Below are 18,249 nucleotides of genomic sequence, written 5' to 3' on the forward strand. Positions count from 1 at the left end.
CTCTCTCTGTCTCTCACTCCCTCTGTGTAACTCTGACTTCCAAATAAATAAATACATCTTTAAAAAAAATAAAATTTTAAAATGGCTATTATGCAGATGTTACTTTGCTTACAGCTGTTTAAACTTAAGATGAAAACTTTTGAATACCAACTTAAAAATATATGAAGTGTTGCATAATTTTTAAGTATTTAGTGTGAGCAAATCAAAGATTATTAGTTAACCTCCTTGGAGACTAACAAGTAGTAGAAGCTTGCTTATTTATGATAGTTAACAAGAGGATAAATAGCAGGTCTTTTATTATATCAGTAAAATGCTTTATTGCTTAGAGGTAGGCCCTTAACTGAATGCTTCACTCCTAAAATAAAAAAAGTTTCCTTGACTGGATGAAGATATTTTTCTGAAACCTGACATTTCTCCTTTAGCCTGTGTTGGGTCAAATGACGTATCAGCTTAAAAACAAACAAAATGAATCTGTTAGCTGAATCTGGCAGGAGCTGCAGCTCTTAGGCCAATGTACAGACCACTGGCTTTTCCCTGTTGCATTGAACTCTGTCATTGTGTGAGTAAGTTCTGCATTGAGGAAAACGATCAGGACAATAAATCTGAATCAGCTGTTTAGTTAAGATTACTTCTTATACTGTCTTTGACGTTCAATATTGGAAAAATAAATGTTAAACATAGATTTGTATCATATTACAGAAATTCTTAAATTATTTATAACTCACAGTTTCCAAGCTTTTAGATAATTTTTAAAAAGTGATTTCTAAATTAAAACCTGAAGTTGATGAATAGACTTTCTGATATTCAAAGCTAGGATAAGTTTATCTTTTTAAAGAAGCCTTTTGAAATAAAAGTTAATTTGCTATTTTTCTGATATTGACTCCTACAAATTTAGAAAAAGAAATTAAGGTATCACCATTATTAATTACCTTCTGAATATAGCTTATTATCATAGACCTGGAGGAAATATGCTTTAAGAGAAGAGTACTGGCCGGCGCCGCTGCTCACTAGGCTAATCCTCTGCCGCGCGGCGCCGGCACACCGGGTTCTAGTCCCTGTCAGGGCACCGGATTCTGTCCCGGTTCCCCCTATTCCAGGCCAGCTCTCTGCTGTGGCCAGGGAGTGCAGTGGAGGATGGCCCAGGTGCTTGGGCCCTGCACCCCATGGGAGACCAGGAAAAGCACCTGGCTCCTGGCTCCTGCCATCGGATCAGCGCGGTGTGCCGGCCGCAGCGCGCCGGCCACGGCGGCCATTGGAGGGTGAACCAACGGCAAAGGAAGACCTTTCTGTCTCTCTAACAGTCCACTCTGCCTGTCAAAAAAAAAAAAAAAAAAAAAGAGAAGAGTACTTAGTAGATATTTTTCTTTGCTGATTTCTACTTAATCTCATCAGTATCAGAACATACTTTGTATGATTTCAGTTCTTTTAAATTTGTTGTTTGTTTTATGATTCAAAATATGGCATGTCTTTGTGAGTATTTCGTGTGTGCTTGAAAAGCATGTGTATGCTGCTGGTGGTGGGTGACATGTAGTTTAAAGGTTTAGATCTAGTTAATTGATGGTGTTACTGAATTCTTCTCTATACCCTGCTGGTTTTCTATCTACTTGCTCTGTTGGTTACTGAGAGATAAATGTTGAATTTCACAACAATACTGTGGACTTGTCTGTTTTTCCTTTTCTATCAGCTTGTTTGCTTGTATTTTGAAGTTAGGTACGTATACGTTTGGAATTCTGTCATCTTGATGGATTGACCCTTTTATCATTATGTAATGTGTATCACTCTGGTGTTTTTCCTTTATAATAATATAGCTACTCTGTCTTTCAATTGGCTGTGTTGGCACGGTATATTTTTTCCTTTCTTTGACTTTTAACTGACCTATTATATTTAAAGTGAATTTCTTGTATGTGGCACAGAGTCTTCTTGTTCAGTTGACAGTTTCCATCTTTTAGTTGGTGTGGTTGTACCACTTGTACTAAATATAGTGGGTTTTTTGGATCTGGATTTTGATCGATTTTTAAATTATTTTTGTTTGCCCCTCTGTTTTTTATTCCTCTTCTTCCTCTTTCCTGCCTTCTTTTGGATTATTTGAATGTTATTTTGTTTTGGTGATTGCTGTAGCACTTACGTACTTAACTTTTCAGTTTTCCCTTGACATAATGTTTCATAGCTTCAAGTAAAAAGGTATAAACTGACCGCCAAACCTTTTATGTTGCACTTGTCATATATGTTGTGTCTCTGTATTGAAAACCCTGGGGGCCAGAGCTGTGGCTTAGCAGTTAGGGCCACTGCCTGCAGTGCCAGCGTCCCATATGGGCATTGGTTCAAGACCTGGGTACTCCTCTTCTGATCCAGCTCTCTGCTATGGCCTGGGAGGGCAGTGGAGGATTTCCTAAGTCCTTGGGCCCCTGCACCCACATGGGGGACCCAGAGGAGGCTCCTGGCTCCTGGCTTCAGATTGGTGCAGCTCTGGCTGTTGCGGCCTTCGGGGGAGTGAACCAGCAGATGGAAGATCTCTTTCTGTCTCCACTTCTGCCTCTCTGTAACTCTGCTTTTCAAATAAATAAATAAGTCTTAAAAAATTTAAAGAGAAAACCCCATGAGACAGTGCTGTTCTTTTTACTCTTAACTGTCGTGCATAGACTAAAGAACCTAAGAGAAATAATATATTTACCCTGAAATTTAACCATTTCTGTTGTTTTTCTTTCTTTCCCGAGCTACACTTTTTTAAAAATTTTTTTATTTATTTATTTTAGAGGTAGAGTTACAGACAGTGAGAGGAAGAGACAGAGAGAAAGGTCTTCCTTCTGTTGGTTTACTTCCCAAATGACTGCAACGGCTGGAGCTGCTCTGATCCGAAGGCAGGAGCCAGGTGCTTCCTCTTGGTCTCCCACGTGGGTGCAGGGGCCCAAGGACTTGGGCCATTTTCCACTGCCTTCCCAGACCACAGCAGAGAGCTGGATTGGAAGAGGAGCAGCTGGGACTAGAACTGGCACCCATGTGGGATGCTGGTGCTGCAGGCGGAGGATCAACCTACTGTACCACGGCTCCCGCCCCTGAGCTTCCAACTTTTTTCTGATGTTTTCTTCCTGCCTGCAGAATTTTCTTTTCTTTTTTTTTTCTTTTTTTCTTTTTTTTTTGCCAGGCAGAGTTAGACAGTGACAGAGAGAAAGACAGAAAGGTTTTCCTTCTGTTGGTTCACCCCCAAAGTGGCCACTACGGCAGGGGCGCTGCGCTGATCGGAAGGCAGGAGCCAGGTGCTTCTTCCTGGTCTTCCATGTGGGTGCAGGGCCCAAGCACTTGGGCCATCCTCCACTGCACTCCCGGGCCACAGCAGAGAGCTGGACTGGAAGAGGAGCAACCGAGACAGAACCGGCGCCCCAACCAGGACTAGAACCCAGTGTGCCAGCGCTGCAGGTGGAGGATTAGCCTAGTGAGCCGCGGCACTGGCCCTGCCTGCAGAATTTTCTTCAGCATTTCTTTTAAAGCAAATCTGCTTATAATGGATTCTTTTGATTTTCCTTCACTGAGAACATCTGTTTTGCTTTCATTCCTGAAGGATATTTTCACTGTACGTAAAACCCATAATTCTAGATTGACAGCTTTATTGTTTGTTGAAGCACCTAAAAAACTTTGTTCCATTGCCTTCTGGCCTTCATGGTTTATGCTTAGGAATCCACAGTCATTTGAACTGTTTTCTCCTGTATAAATGCATTATTTTTCCTCTGGCTACTTTCAAGATTTTCTTCTTTGTCTTAGGTTTGCATCAACATGATTATTAAGTACCCATTTGTGAAGTTTTTCAGCTGTTATTTCTTCAACTTTTTTTTTTTAAAAACATGGCACTCTCTCCTCTCCCACTGATACTACAGAGACCTTACTGTTAGACATTTTAGAATTGTTCTTAAAATTGTGGCTTTTTTTATCTTTTTTTTTTTTTCCTTTCTCTCTTCTTCAGATGAGGTCATTATCTACTTATCTATCCTCAGGGTAGCTCACTGTTTTTCTTTGTCATTTCCATTCCAGTAAACTTTAAGATTTGGCTGTTATATTTTTCAGTTCTGAAATTTCCACTTGTTCTTTTTTATGAATTCTTTTTTTTTAAGATTTTTTTTTTTTTTTTTGGATAGGCAGAGTGGACAGTGAGAGAGAGAGAGAGAAAGGTCTTCCCTTTTCTGTTGGTTCACCCTCCAATGGCCGCTGCAACTGGCGCACCACGCTGATCCGAAGCCAGGAGCCAGGTGCTTCTCCTGGTCTCCCATGTGGGTGCAGGACCCAAGCACTTGGGCCATCCTCCACTGCACTCCTGGGCCACACCAGAGAGCTGGAATGGAAGAGGGGCAACTGGGACAGAATCCAGTGCCCTGACCGGGACTAGAACCCAGTGTGCTGGCACCACAGGCGGAGAATTAGCCTATTGAGCTGCGGCGCCAGCCAAGAATTATTTTTATGTATTTATAAGGCAGAGTGACAGAGACAGAAAGAGCTCTTCCACCTGCTGATTCACTTCATTCCCCAAATGGCTACAACAGTCAGGTCGGGGCCAAAAGCAGCATCCAGGTCTCCCATGTGGGTGGCAGGAGCCCAAGACCTTGGGTTATCTTTTGCTGCTTTCCCTGAGAGCTGGATTGGAAGGAGAGCCACTGAGACTTGAACTGGTGCTCTCATACGGGATGCTGGCTTTGCAGGTAGTGGCCTAACCTGCTCTGCCACATTGCTGGCCTCTGTTCTGTTTTCTTTCTTTCTCTTTGTTTTAACAGTGTTTAATTTTACTTCTTTGGGCCATAGCTATAAAAACTGCCTTAAGGTTAGTCTGATATTTCTAATTTATGGGTCATCTCAAAGCTGATGTCAGTTTTTCCTTGCAATTTGTTGGGATTTTACTGGTTATTTGAATGTCATGCTTTTTCTAATGTTCACTTATTTATTTGAAAGACAGAGAAACACAGACAGATAGGTATTTCCTGTCTACTGGTTCACTCTCCAGATGCTACAACAACCGGGGCATCTACTGTGGCAACAACTGCTGTGCCAAATACTTGACCCTAAATGTCAGATAGCTTTGAATTATATCCTTTATAGTTTGAATGTTATGAAATATGGATCTTGTTTAAATCATATAAAAATGGTATTTTTTTTTTGTATAGTTGTTCAAGCATGGAGTGACCCAGTTAGGTTCAGCTGCAAGTTTTAACTCACCTTGTGTGGGCTGTGAGTCTAGTGTCAGTGCTGTTCAGAGCTTTTGCAGTGCTGTTCAGATCTGTCTTGTGTGCATACCAGGAGTTCAGGAGCTGGTCTGGGACCTGTGTAGTGGCCTGTTCTGTAGATCAGTTCTCGAAGCTTTGATATGCTGCTTGAGGTCAGACTCACATGTGTGTACTTTGTGGGTGATCAGGAGTTCATAGACAACTTTATGGGATCTGTTTCACCAACTCCCTTGATATCTCCCATCTTGCCAGATCTCAGACTTACAAGCTCTCCTAGTATAGATGATGATTAAGAACATATGAAAGCTATCTTGGTATCTTTTTTTTTTTTTCTTTTGAAAGGAAGAGTTACAAAGAGAGAGAGATCTTCTATCTGCTGGTTCATTCCTTAAATGGCTGCAATAGCTGGGGCTGGGCCAGGCTGAAGCTAGGGGCCTGGAGCTTCTTCTGGGTCTCCCTTGTAAGTGCATGGGCCCAAGGACTTTTGCCATCTTCTGCTGCTCTCCCAAGTGCATTAGCAGCTGGATTGGAAGTGGAGCAGCCAGCCAGGTCTCGAACTGGTGCCCATGTGAGATGCCAGCATCTAGGCAGAGGCTTAACCTGCTATGCCACAACCCTGGCCTGGAAAGGTATCTTTTCATGGGAAACAAAGGATGTTCAATATTATTAATTGTCAGGAAAATACAATCTTAGACCTCAGTGAAACACTATACATACCTATAAGAATACTTAAAATTTCAAAGACTGACTAGTTTCTTGAGTGCCATCATACATTGCTGATGAGAATGCACAAATGGTACAATCACTTTAGAAATAGAGTTCTTGTAAAGGTAAACTTAAACTCACCCCAGGATTCCGCTGTGCTACTTCTAGATGTATACCCAAAAGATGTGAAAATGTATGTCAATGCTAAGATCTATGCATAACTTTATTCAGAATAACCAGAATATTGGAAACAACTAAGATATCCATTACATAGTGAATGGATAAGCAAACTGTACTGCATTCCATACACTCGGATGCTTAGTAATAAAAGGGACTATTTTTGTGTGCAACAATTTGAATGAATCTCAGAAGCGTTATGGTGAGTAAAAGAAGCCTGATACAAAAGGCTGTGTCCACTGTATGATTCTTTTTATATGACATTTTGGGGAGGGCAGAAATATATTAGAGGAAAGATTACATTAATGGTTGCCTAGGTTCTGGGAAATGGGGATACAGGACTTTCTGGGTGGGACCAATGTTTTATATGTTGATTCATTATTAGTTATACATTGCACTGTACACTTAAATGTGATGAATTTAATAATATATTAAATTATACCCCCATAAACCAATGTTTAAAAGAGCTGGGAAGCAGTATGTTGATTAGGGATATTTGTCAAAAGTGTTTTGGGGGCCAGCACTGTGGCACAGTGGATTAAAGCCCTGACTACACACCGGCATCCCATATGGACACTGGTTTCAGTACCGGCTGCTCCACTTCCGATCCAGCTCCCTGCTAATGTGCCTGGGAAAGAAGTGGAAGGCAGCCCAAGTCCTTGGACCCCTGCATCTGTGAAAGACCCAGAAGAAGGTCCTGGCTCCTGGCTTCAGATTGGCCCAGCTCCAGCCATTGCAGCCATCTGGGGAGTGAACCAGCAGATGGAAGACCTCTCTCTTTATCTCTGTTTCTACCTCTCTCTCTAACTCTCTTTCAAATAAATAAAGTAAATATTTTTTAAAAAGTTTTTAATCAGTTACTTCACATTTGAATAAAGAGTGTTTGAGAAACTCTTTATGCTTTAAAGCAAAATAATTTAGAATACGAGAACATTTGTCATATATATTGTTCCATAACTTTTTTTGCTTAATGTGTGGTAAGTATCATGACAGTAAATGTATGTGCTCAAAATAATGATTGCATGATAGCACATTTTATATCATAATTCACTAAACTTGTCCTCCTCTATTTTTGGCATTTAGGTTGTTCCCAGTTTTATTCTTCTTCAATTTAAACACCAGAGTTTTCATCCTTATAGTTATTATCTTAGAATGAATTCCTGGAAAAGAAATTTCTGTGTTAAGATTATACCTATTTTAAAGATTTTATATCCATCTCACTAAATTGCTATCCAGAAATGTTTTGTAGTCTTTTTTTTTTTTTATTCCTCTTTTGTTTTCTTTATAATTTTTATGATAGGATTTTGGACCACAGATACTTTTAAATTTTTAGATAATTAAATCTGGTGTCAGACTACTTTGATGTCTTATTTATTTATAAAGATTTATTTATGTATTTACATTCAGAGTTACACAGAGAACATCTGTCCTCTGGTTCACTCCCTAGATGGCCTCAGTGGCCTGGGCTGTGCAATGGTAAACCCAGGAGCCAGGAGCTTCATCTGGTTTGCATATAGGTGGCAGGGGCCAAAGTACTTGGGCTGTCTTCCCAGGCCCTTAGCAGGGAGTTGAATTGGATGTGGAACAGCCAGGACTTGAAACAGTGCCCATATGGGATGCTGGCCTTTGTGGGCAGTGGCTTAATCCATTAGGCTACAACACTGCCTCATGATGTCATATTTAGAAAGGCTTGGGGACGGTGCCGTGGCATAGTAAGCTAAGCCTCCATCTGCAATGCCACCATCCTATATGAGTGCCAGTTCCTGCCCTGGCTACTCCTCTTCCAATCCAGCTCTCTGCTATGGCCTGGGAGAGCAGTAGAGGATGGCCAAAGTCCTTGAGCCCCTGCACCCATGTGGGAGACCCAGAGGAAGCTCCTAGCTCCTGGCTTTGGATCAACCCAGCTCTGGCCTTTGCAGCCTTTTGGGGAGTGAACCAGCAGATGGAAGACCTTTCTCTCTGTCTCTCCCCCTGTAACTCTACCTCTCAAACAAATAAATAGAAAATCTTAAAAAAAAATACAAAGGCTCTCCTCATCCTGAGAGTACAAAAATAAATACGTTGATCTCTAGCTTTGCTTATGGTTTTATTTTTACATTAAATTCCATAAGGATTAAAGAGTTTATTTGGTCTGGTCACTTAGTTAACCAGTTTTAGCTATGTTAACAGTTACTGATTTTTCTGCCCTTTATCAAATTCCAAATACTTTTTTCTGTTGCTATAATTTCTGGTTTGTTTTGTTGGTCTATGAATGTTGATATCTAAAATGAACTACTTTAGTATGTATAGTTTTATATTATATAATTTAGTATCTGACAATGCAAGTCCCATCTTACCATTCTTACATTTTAATGTTATCTTGGATATTGTCACTCATTTTGTAGAAGTTCTCAGGAGGTTATTTTCCCAAATTAACTTTTAGGTCATTTGTCTAGTTTTAATAAATATCTATTATTTGCATGGTATTCATAAATTTGTGAGAATTTTATATCTTTTTAAACCTCCCTGCTAGACATATGATAATGCTCTACTAAAATCTTCTACATCTCTCAGTAAAATTTTATAATATTGATTTAAAGTATATATTTTTGTATACATTTAATTCTATGTGTTTTGTTGCTGGCATCTCTATTAATTACATTTTCTGATTATTGCCAAAATTTAGTAAGGATACTGATTTTTGTATTGTTTTTAAGTGGTCATACTTTTATTTTAATTATCATTTCACATGACTTTTTGTTTAACTTAATTATGGCCTTCAGAGGAAAATTTGGAGGAATGTATGTCAAAATTTAACTGATGTGCCGTATTTACACTATTAGCTTCTATAATATAAAAACTAATACTGATGCTACAGTAGGGTGAACTATTCACTGTTAATATTTCCTCAGTCTATAAGACCTACAAAAAGGAGTCTGTCACTATAAATCTCACCTTTATTTTTGGACTGTTCAGAGTTATGTGTCCAAAAAATTTCATTTTTTATGGTGTTGACATGTAGGACTAGAGACCAGGAAAACTATTTTCTCCTCTTGGAATTGAGTCTGATTTTTGAAAGACTTCTGTCCTTCGTTCTTACTGGCTACCCTGCGGATTATATTTACGTGTGTCATTGGTTGGAGCTGGCCAATTTATGATCCTGTTAAAATAAAGTTCAGAGGGGCCGGTGCCATGGCTCACTTGGCTAATCCTCCGCCTGCGGCGCTGGCATCCTATATGGGCACTGGGTTCTAGTCCCGGTTGCTCCTCTTCCAGTCCAGCTCTCTGCTGTGGCCCGGGAGGGCAGTGGAGGATGGCCCAAGTGCTTGGGTCTCTGCACCCACATGGGAGACCAAGAAGAAGCACCTGGCTCCTGGCTTCCGATTGGCACAGTGCCGGCCATAGCGGCCATTTTGGGGGTGAACCAACGGAAGGAAGACGTTTCTCTCTGTCTCTCTCTCTCTCACTGTCTACAACTCTACCTGTCAAAAAAAAAAAAATTAAGTTCAGAAACTTGATTAGGTAACACTTTAAAATGTTGTAAGCTTTGTCTTCTTGCTGCCTCTTAGCTAGTATTTCTTAAATTGCTATTGAAGTAAAATAATTAAGGGACAAACAAAAGAATGCTAGGACTCATGCCTAGTGATTATAGTGTTATAAGTAGTCTACTTCACTGCCTTCTGGCATAATTAAAGTGTGAGTTGGCCATTTTTACAATTTAATATAAGTATTAAATTTTACATATGCAAAACAAAGATCAGTACACATTTTTATTGCTCTGAAGTGTGTTTTATGTGTTCTGTTTTGTTGCTTCCGTGCAAACATGTATTTTATTTTTAAATCCCAGTAATCAATATAATTTCTTACATATGATGACTGTTGTATTGTCACAAATATAGTAGTAAAAATTGGAAAAGATTTCTAATTCTCAATATAATAAAGAACATGTATGTGTTCACATGTATGTGTTCAAGTGAGAGTTGTCAAACATAGGCACAGAACAATGGATCAGCAGTAGCTATAGGTGACTGATGACCTAATGAATAAGTATGACTTAGTAAGGATATGAAAATCAGTGTCCTGCCAGTTTCATGCCAGACCCAAAGGGAATGCCAGGATGTAGAAGATAAGAGAAAGCTAAAAGACAGTCTTGCTTTCTAAGAGGAAAGGTTAAGACCAAAGTAAGCCTAGTCAGGCAAGTTACAACTGAGCCTGTGGTGGTTATTAACCTCCATGCGTTTTGGGAAGACAGTGTCTGCCATTTCCACATGAACGTTCGGTGGGCTTCTCCATACATTTAAACAGATGTCTTAACTTCCCACTGCCACAGCTTCTTTTCATTGATTCAGTGAATATTTATTGAAGGACTACTAGGTGCCAGGTCCTGTCTTAGTGCTTAGAATATTCATCAGTGGGCGTAACAGAGATCTCTGCCCTCCTGTTGCAGGGAGAAACATAATAGTTTAATTGTTAAGTGTTGTCGGAAAAAGAACAGTAAAAATGGATAAGAGGAATTGGACGTTCTAGTAGGATGGGCTTGGCCGTAGTAATGGGGAGAAGTAAGTAGTAACTTTAAATGGGGAGGTCAGGATGACCCGACCTCATTGTCAAGGTGAAAGTGGAACCAAGAGGTGGAGGTAAGGGAGGTAGTGAAGTAGGGATTCCCTGGAAGAACATTCTAAGCAAAGGGAACACATGGAGCCAGATCCCAAAGTCAAGAAAAACCCGGTGTATCCACTGAACATCAAAGAGGCCAGTGATGGGGAAAGTATAAAAGGAGATTAACGAGGGAAGGAGGGTGCTGTGGGGGAACTAGAGCAAATCTTGTACAAACTTTATCCCGTAAAGACTAAAGCTTTGGGCTGGCGCCGTGGCTCACTAGGCTAATCCTCTGCCTGCGGCGCAGGCACCCCAGGTTCTAGTCCTGGTTGGGGTGCTGGGTACTAGTCCTGGTTGCTCCTCTTCCAGTCCAGAGCCCTCCTGGGCTCTGCTGTGGCCCCGGGAGGGCAGCGGAGGATGGCCCAAGTGCTTGGGTCCCTGCACCCGCATGGGAGACCGGGAGGACGTACTTGGCTCCTGGCTTCAGATGGGTGCAGCACCGGCCGTAGCTGCCATTAAGGGAATGAACCAATGGAAGGAAGACCTTTCTCTCTGTCTCTTGCTCGCTCGCTGTCTAACTCTGCCTGGCCAAAAAAAAAAAAAAAAAAAAAAAAAGCTTTGAGTTGAATGAAATACAGGAGTCATTATTGTACTATTCTGAAAAGAGGAATAACATTAGAGTTACATTTTTTTTAACTTTTATTTAATGAATATAAATTTCCAAAGTACAGAATATGGATTACAATGGCTTCCCCCCCATAACGTCCCTCCAACCCGCAACCCTCCCCTTATCCACTCCCTCTCCCCTTCCATTTTAACAGAATTACTCTGGCATCTGTGTTGAGAAAAGAATGTAGAAGGGCAAAGGCAGAAGTGAGGAAAGGTGTTAGTAGTCCATGCAGACCTCGTGTTGGCTGGTTCCAGGCTGCAGCAGTGGTAAGGAGGAATCTTTGGATTCTGGCTGTATTTTGATATTAGAGTTAGCATAATGTAATGAAACTTGGATATGGAATGTGATTCCAAGGCTTTTTGGCCTGAGCAATTAGGATGGAAGTGCCGCTCACTGCAATAGGAAAGACGGAGCAAGACTGGGGAAGAGAAATTCAGGTTTGGATATGTTGTTTGTGATATCCAAGTAGAGATATTGAATTGGCAATTGAATGTACAAGTCTGGAGTTTGGGAAAGAAATCTAGGACACAGATAGAAATTTGAGGGTTGTCACCCTGAAGATAGTATTTGAAACCATGGAGCTGAATGAGACACCAAAGAAATAAGTGAAGTCAGAGAAGAGGATCTGAGACAGGGCTTGAGGCACACCACATGTGTTTCCCTCATTCTCCCTCAACTTTTTTTTTTTTTTTTTTGACAGGCAGAGTGGACAGTGAGAGAGAGAGACAGAGAGAAAGGTCTTCCTTTGCCATTGGTTCACCCTCCAATGGCTGCCGCGGCCGGCGCACGGCGCTGATCCGATGGCAGGAGCCAGGAGCCAGGTGCTTTTCCTGGTCTCCCATGAGGTGCAGGGCCCAAGCACCTGGGCCATCCTCCACTGCACTCCCTGGCCACAGCAGAGAGCTGGCCTGGAAGAGGGGCAACCGGGACAGAATCCGGCGCCCCAACCGGGACTAGAACCCGGTGTGCCGGTGCCGCAGGCGGAGGATTAGCCTAGTGAGCCGCGGCGCCGGCCCTCCCTCAACTTTCTGTGAATGGCATGCCTCTCTCCCTGCTTTCTCAATCTGAGAGTCCAGAATTCATCCTTGATTCATATAAAGGAGTACTTTCTATATCCCAATCTGCCCTCTTGACCTCCACTCCCACTAACTTAATACAAGCCACCACTATCTAATTCATCTCCCAACCTCCCCTTTTGCCCCTGTGTGGTCATTTTCTACCTAGTAGTCTGAATGATCTCAAAGGGAAACTCAGATCGTATCAAAACCTCCAGTGTTCCTCACAGCAATATTGTGAATCAGTGTGAAAATTGTCAGACTTGAAACAGTCCGCAAAGTGAAAGAGCAACCCATGGAATGAGAAAAAAAAATTGGCAAATCATATCTATTAAGGGGTTAATACCCAGAATAAATATATGTATCAATAATAAAAACCAAATAATCTCATTTAAAATGAGCAGAGGACTTGAATAGACATTTTCTCCAAAGAGGTAGAAATAGCCAATAAGCATTTGAAAGGATGTTCAGCATCAATAGTAATCAGGGAAATGTAAACTAAAACCATAATATATCACTTCATACCCATTGAGATGACCACTGTCAAAAATAAAACAAATACCCCAGAAACTACAAGTCTTGGCAAGGATACAGAAAATCAGAACCTCAGTGTGCTGTTGTTGGGGATTTAAAATGATTTAGTAAGAAAAGTGGTATGGAGATTCCTTCAAAGCTTAAAAATAGAATTACTATATGTTCCAGCAATCTCACTTCTGGGCATATGCCCAAAAGAATTGAAAACAGAATTTAGGCCATATTCATGACAGCATTATTCACAACTGCCAAGAGGTGGAAGCAACTAAATGTCAATTGACAGATGAATGGATAAACAAAATGTGGTTATATAGATAAAAGGAAATATTGAGCCTTAAAGCAGAATGAAATCCTATTGTGCAGTACAACTTAGATGGACCTTAAAGACATTATTATACTAAGTGAAATAAGTCAGCCATAAAAAGATAAAATACTGTATGATTACAGTATTAGATACTTATATGAGGTATCTAAAATAGTCACAATCTCAGAAAGTAGAATGTTGGTTGCCAGGGGCTGGAGGGAAGGGAGAAAGAAAAGTTGTTCAGTGGGTATAGAGTTTCAGTTTTGCAAGCTGAAAAAGTTCTAAAAATCTGTTACACAATAACAATATGAATATAGTTAACACTACTGTATGCTTAAAGTGATTAAGATGGTAAATTTCTCTTAAAGATTAAAATTTATTTATTTATTTGAAAGAGAGAGCTTTCATTTCTTGGTTCATTCCCAAAATGGCCACATTGGCCAAGGCCAGGCCAGGTCGAATCCAGGAGCTTCGTGGGGGTCTCACATGTGGGTACAAGAGCCCAACTACTTGAGCTGCCTTCCTCTGCTTTCTCAGACACATTAGCAAGGAGCTGGATTAGAAGTGGAGCAGACATGACCTAAATGACCCCCAATATGGAATGGTAGCATTGCAGACAGTGGCTTAACCCACCTACTCCACAATACTGGCTCCAAGATGGTAGAGTTTATGTGTTCTTAAACATGTTAAAGCAAAACCTGGGGCCAGCCCTGAGGCCTAACAGGTAAGGTTACAGTTTGAATCCCAGCTGCTCCACTTGCATTCCAGCTCCCTGCAAATGTGTCTGAGAAAGCAGTGGAAGATGGTCCAAGTACTTGGGACTCTGTGCCCATGTGGGAGACCCAGAGAAGCTCCTGGGTCCTGGCTTTGAATCAGCCCAGCTTCAGCCATTGTGGCCATTTGGGGGGTGAACCAGTGGATTAAAGATCTCTCTCCCTTCCTCTTTCCCTCCCTCTGTCTGTAACTCTTTCTAATAAGTAAATAAATCTTAAAACACACACACAAACACACAACCTTCCATTAGTTCTTATTATGCTTGGAATAAAATCTCAGACTCCTTCCCCTAACTGCCAAAGCCCTGTATAGTCTTGTTTTGCCTCTGTCTCTTGACTTCATTTTGCACCTTTTACTCTTGTCCATTGTTGTCCAGCCATGGTAGCCTTTCCATTCAGACTCACTAAGCTTTTCTCCTCTACTTGGAGTGCTCTTCTGACTTTTAACAGGCTGACTCCATCTTGTTTTTCAGATCTTGGTTGAATATTAACTCTTTACAAACCCTCTTTCTGGGATGAAGAGGGATGGCTGGTATTTGGTTCAGTGTTTAAGACAACTCTTGGGACACCCACATTCCGTATCAGAATGCCTGAGTTCAAAGTCCCAGCATATCTTTCAATTCCAGCTTCCTGTTTATGCACATTGTGGGAAGCATTAGGTGATGGTTCAGGTAGTTGACCTCTTATCATCCATGTGGGAGACCTAGATTGATTTTCAGGCTCTTGGGTTCAGCCTGTCCCACACCCAGCTTTTGTGGGCATTTGGGGAATGAACCAGTAGATGGAATATCTCTCTAGATCTGTTTGTCCCTGCCTTTGAAATAAAATGAAAAGAAATAAAAAATTTTCCAAAATTGGTAAGCTTTCTCAAAAAGACTTTTCCTGACTAATCTCTACTTGCCACCAGTTACTAGTGATCATGTTACTCCATTAAACTTCTCTGCATAGCACTTCTTACTGATTTTTGTTTGTTTGTTTGTTTATATTTATAGTCTGCCTCTCCCTATAAGAATTTAAGTTTTGAAAGATCAGGGACCTTCTCTATTTTGTCACTGTCACCAATAGAACAGTGCCTGGCATACAGTAAGTGCCCAATTAATGTTTGTTAAATGAAAATTGAACTCCCTAGTCTTAAATGATAATTTCTTGAGAAGCACTACCCTTTACCACAAACCCCAAACTTGCACTTAAGAATTCCTTCTGGGTATGTCTATCTAAATGTTCTGTAAATACTTCAAACCCAAGATACTCCAGGCAAAACTTGTCATGCCCTCCTTTGCTGTTACTTTTACAAATCTTGCTGCTTCTCACCGTTAATGGCATCATCATTAGCCCAGTTAATCAGGCCACAGGCCCTTTTTGATTCTTTTGTTTTCCTCAACTCCTGTCATTTATCAGATCCCATCAGTATTTTATCTTGCATTGTTTCCTTTCCCTTCCACACAGTTGGCACCAGCTTATTTGGGGCCTAATTACTTTCCCTTAGACTACTGTAAAAACTGCCTAAGTGAGCTTTTTGCTTCCAATCTGTCTCCTGTACAGACCATACCACCTTCTATCCATCATGCCACTTTTCTATTCAAGCCAACAGAAGACTGTCATGTTTGCTGTGTTTTGGAAAGCCAAGGAGGCCTTTATCCGCAGCCTTTCTTAGATCCTGCTTACATTTCCAGCCTGACCTTTCACTACCTCTCATCAGCACTGCAGTTCTGCCCTGATCTCGTGGCCTTAGCCGCCTCATAGCACTCTTAGCCTGCACCTTCACAAAGCCGTTTCCTCTAATTATGCACACTCTCCTCCACTCTGCCTTTAAGGTACAGAAATAAACATCTTAACAATTAGGACTGGTGTCATAGGCTTACTGTATCACCATTACTATTTTTATTGTGGTAAAATATACATCACATCAAATTTATCATTTTAATCATTTTAAGTGGCATTAAGTATGTTTACATTGTTGTACAACCATCACCACTGTCGCGTCTTACTGTATTACATTAATTATAAATGCAGAATTCTTCTCTAGATTGTAAACAAAATCTTGGCTTTATTTATAAGTGCTTGAATTAACATGGATGAACCTGGACAAAGTGTGATGATCTCCTTTACATATCCTGAGATTACATGGTGTGTCACCAGAATTGGTGTGATCCTGCTTGGATAATTTTGGGATTATGTTCAGCTGCCTTCTTTGTTTGTTTGTTTTCCAGAACAACAATCCAGAGCCCTGAATTTCTTTTTTGAAGTTTCTTTGCTCAGATTCTTAATGCTTTAGAAATATTTATTTTATGACTATTCTGATGAAGCAAAAGCAAATTGTGTTAGATGAGATAGGCATATTTTAAGAACTGGATATACCTCAAAACACATAATGAAAACCCAACAGAATCACATTGCTATTTTCTTTCTGTCACAGCTTTGCTAATTTTGCTATATTGTTGGCTTTTTTCAATATTTTCTAAGCCTAGTTCTTTAACGAACAACTAAAAAAATTGTACTTTAAATTGCCATTCATTTTCTCTGGAAGTAAGCTTAGAATTATCTTTTTTCCAGGTGTTCTTTCCTGCATTTTAAAATCAAATCATCATGTATTTTTAAATACAGAATCCAGGAGTTAGCCTGGTCCTTTGTTATCATCTAATGCTCACTTTGCAGATAAATAAATAAAGACTTATGTTAATGCCAAAAGGCTCTCAGCTAGTAAATGGCAGAAGAATCTATGACTCAAGCATCCTGTGCCTGTTGGTGCTGTCTGTGAAAGGGAAATTATTCTCCTCCTTTCTCAGCTGAAGGATCCTGTATAACTTCATCTGGGATGCATGGGGGCTAGAGAATAAGACTCTTAAAATCCACATTTGTAGTTTGCCTTGTCAGAGGGGGAAATATCCTTTTGGAGAAGATTGGTTTGGTGAATAGTGGACATGAATTCATCTAAACCTTGTCTTTTGAGGCATTTCAGGGGTAACGGAAGGAAGTGGCTAAGGTCAGGGCTCATTTCACATGTAGAAAGTGGGCTTTGGTCACTGTCTAACATTATAAATATTTGCCTACTTATATTTCAGAAGCAAGGTGGGATCATGGAGAAGTTATGTTCCATCTATGCTCTATGTTTTAGTCTTTATCCAGTGTAAACAAGATGTGAGAAAGCAAATTACAGGAATAATAGTATAATAGATTTTCTACAGAATGAGTGTGTTGGCTTTTATAGGTGTAAAAATGGTGAAGGTAGTTGACCAGGAATGCGTATTAATTCTGTGTTGCATTAAACACATTTTTAAAGAATTTGTTTTGTCTTTTATTTTTCCCTGATTTGTATAGCTGTGCCACCCTAAATACAGTCTCTCTTTTCTTGCACCTTCTTAATAAGTAGTTGGAATAGTACAGTTGGAATAGTACAGTTGGAATAGTAGGTCTATAATAGTGCCTTGGCATGAATGTGCTTCACAAATTTGAGATCATATATACTCTTCTTTTTTTTTTTTTTTTTTGACAGGCAGAGTGGACAGTGAGAGAGAGACAGAGAGAAAGGTCTTCCTTTGCCGTTGGTTCACCCACCAATGGCTGCTGTGGCTGGTGCACCACGCTGATCCAAAGCCAGGAACCAGGTGCTTCTCCTGGTCTCCCATGCAGGTGCAGGGCCCAAGCACTTAGGCCATCCTCCACTGCACTCCCAGGCCACAGCAGAGAGCTGGACAGGAAGAGGAGTGACCGGGACAGAATCCAGCGCCCCGACCGGGACTAGAACCCTGTGTGCTGGCGCCGCAGGTGGAGGATTAGCCTATTGAGCCGCAACGCTGGCCTATACCCTTCATTTTCATTGTTATACATTTGAACTGCTTTGTGCCTCAATTCTCACATTGACAAAATGAGCAAAATAGTAATACCCACCTTATATATTTGTTGTAAAGATTAAATATAGGGGTCGGCGCTGTGGCACACTAGGTTAATCCTCCATCTACAGTGCCAGCATCCCATATGGGTGCCAGTTCTAGTCCTGGTTGCTCCTCTTTCAGTCCAGCTCTCTGCTGTGGCCTGGAAAAGCAGTAGAAGGTGGCCCAAGTGCTTAGGCCCCTGCACCCACATGGGAGACCAGGAAGAAGCACCTGGCTCCTGGCTTCAGATTAGCGCAGCTCTGGCCGTTGCGGCCATTTGGGGAGTGAACCAATGGAAGGAAGACCTTTCTCTCTGTCTCTCACTGTCTGTAACTCTACCTGTCAAATAAATAAAATATTTTTTAAAAGATTAAATA

At 40.8% G+C, this 18,249-nt stretch overlaps 1 protein-coding gene across 1 annotated transcript in view; it reads left to right on the top strand.

The window, feature by feature from the left end:
- The window catches only part of CPD (carboxypeptidase D), an 80,162-nt gene that overhangs the window by 19,073 nt on the left and 42,840 nt on the right, over positions 1 to 18,249 (top strand). The gene's annotated exons all lie outside the window — the stretch shown is intronic.

Source organism: Oryctolagus cuniculus, chromosome 17 (genome assembly GCF_964237555.1).
Source record: "Oryctolagus cuniculus chromosome 17, mOryCun1.1, whole genome shotgun sequence".
Classification (NCBI taxonomy): domain Eukaryota; kingdom Metazoa; phylum Chordata; class Mammalia; order Lagomorpha; family Leporidae; genus Oryctolagus; species Oryctolagus cuniculus.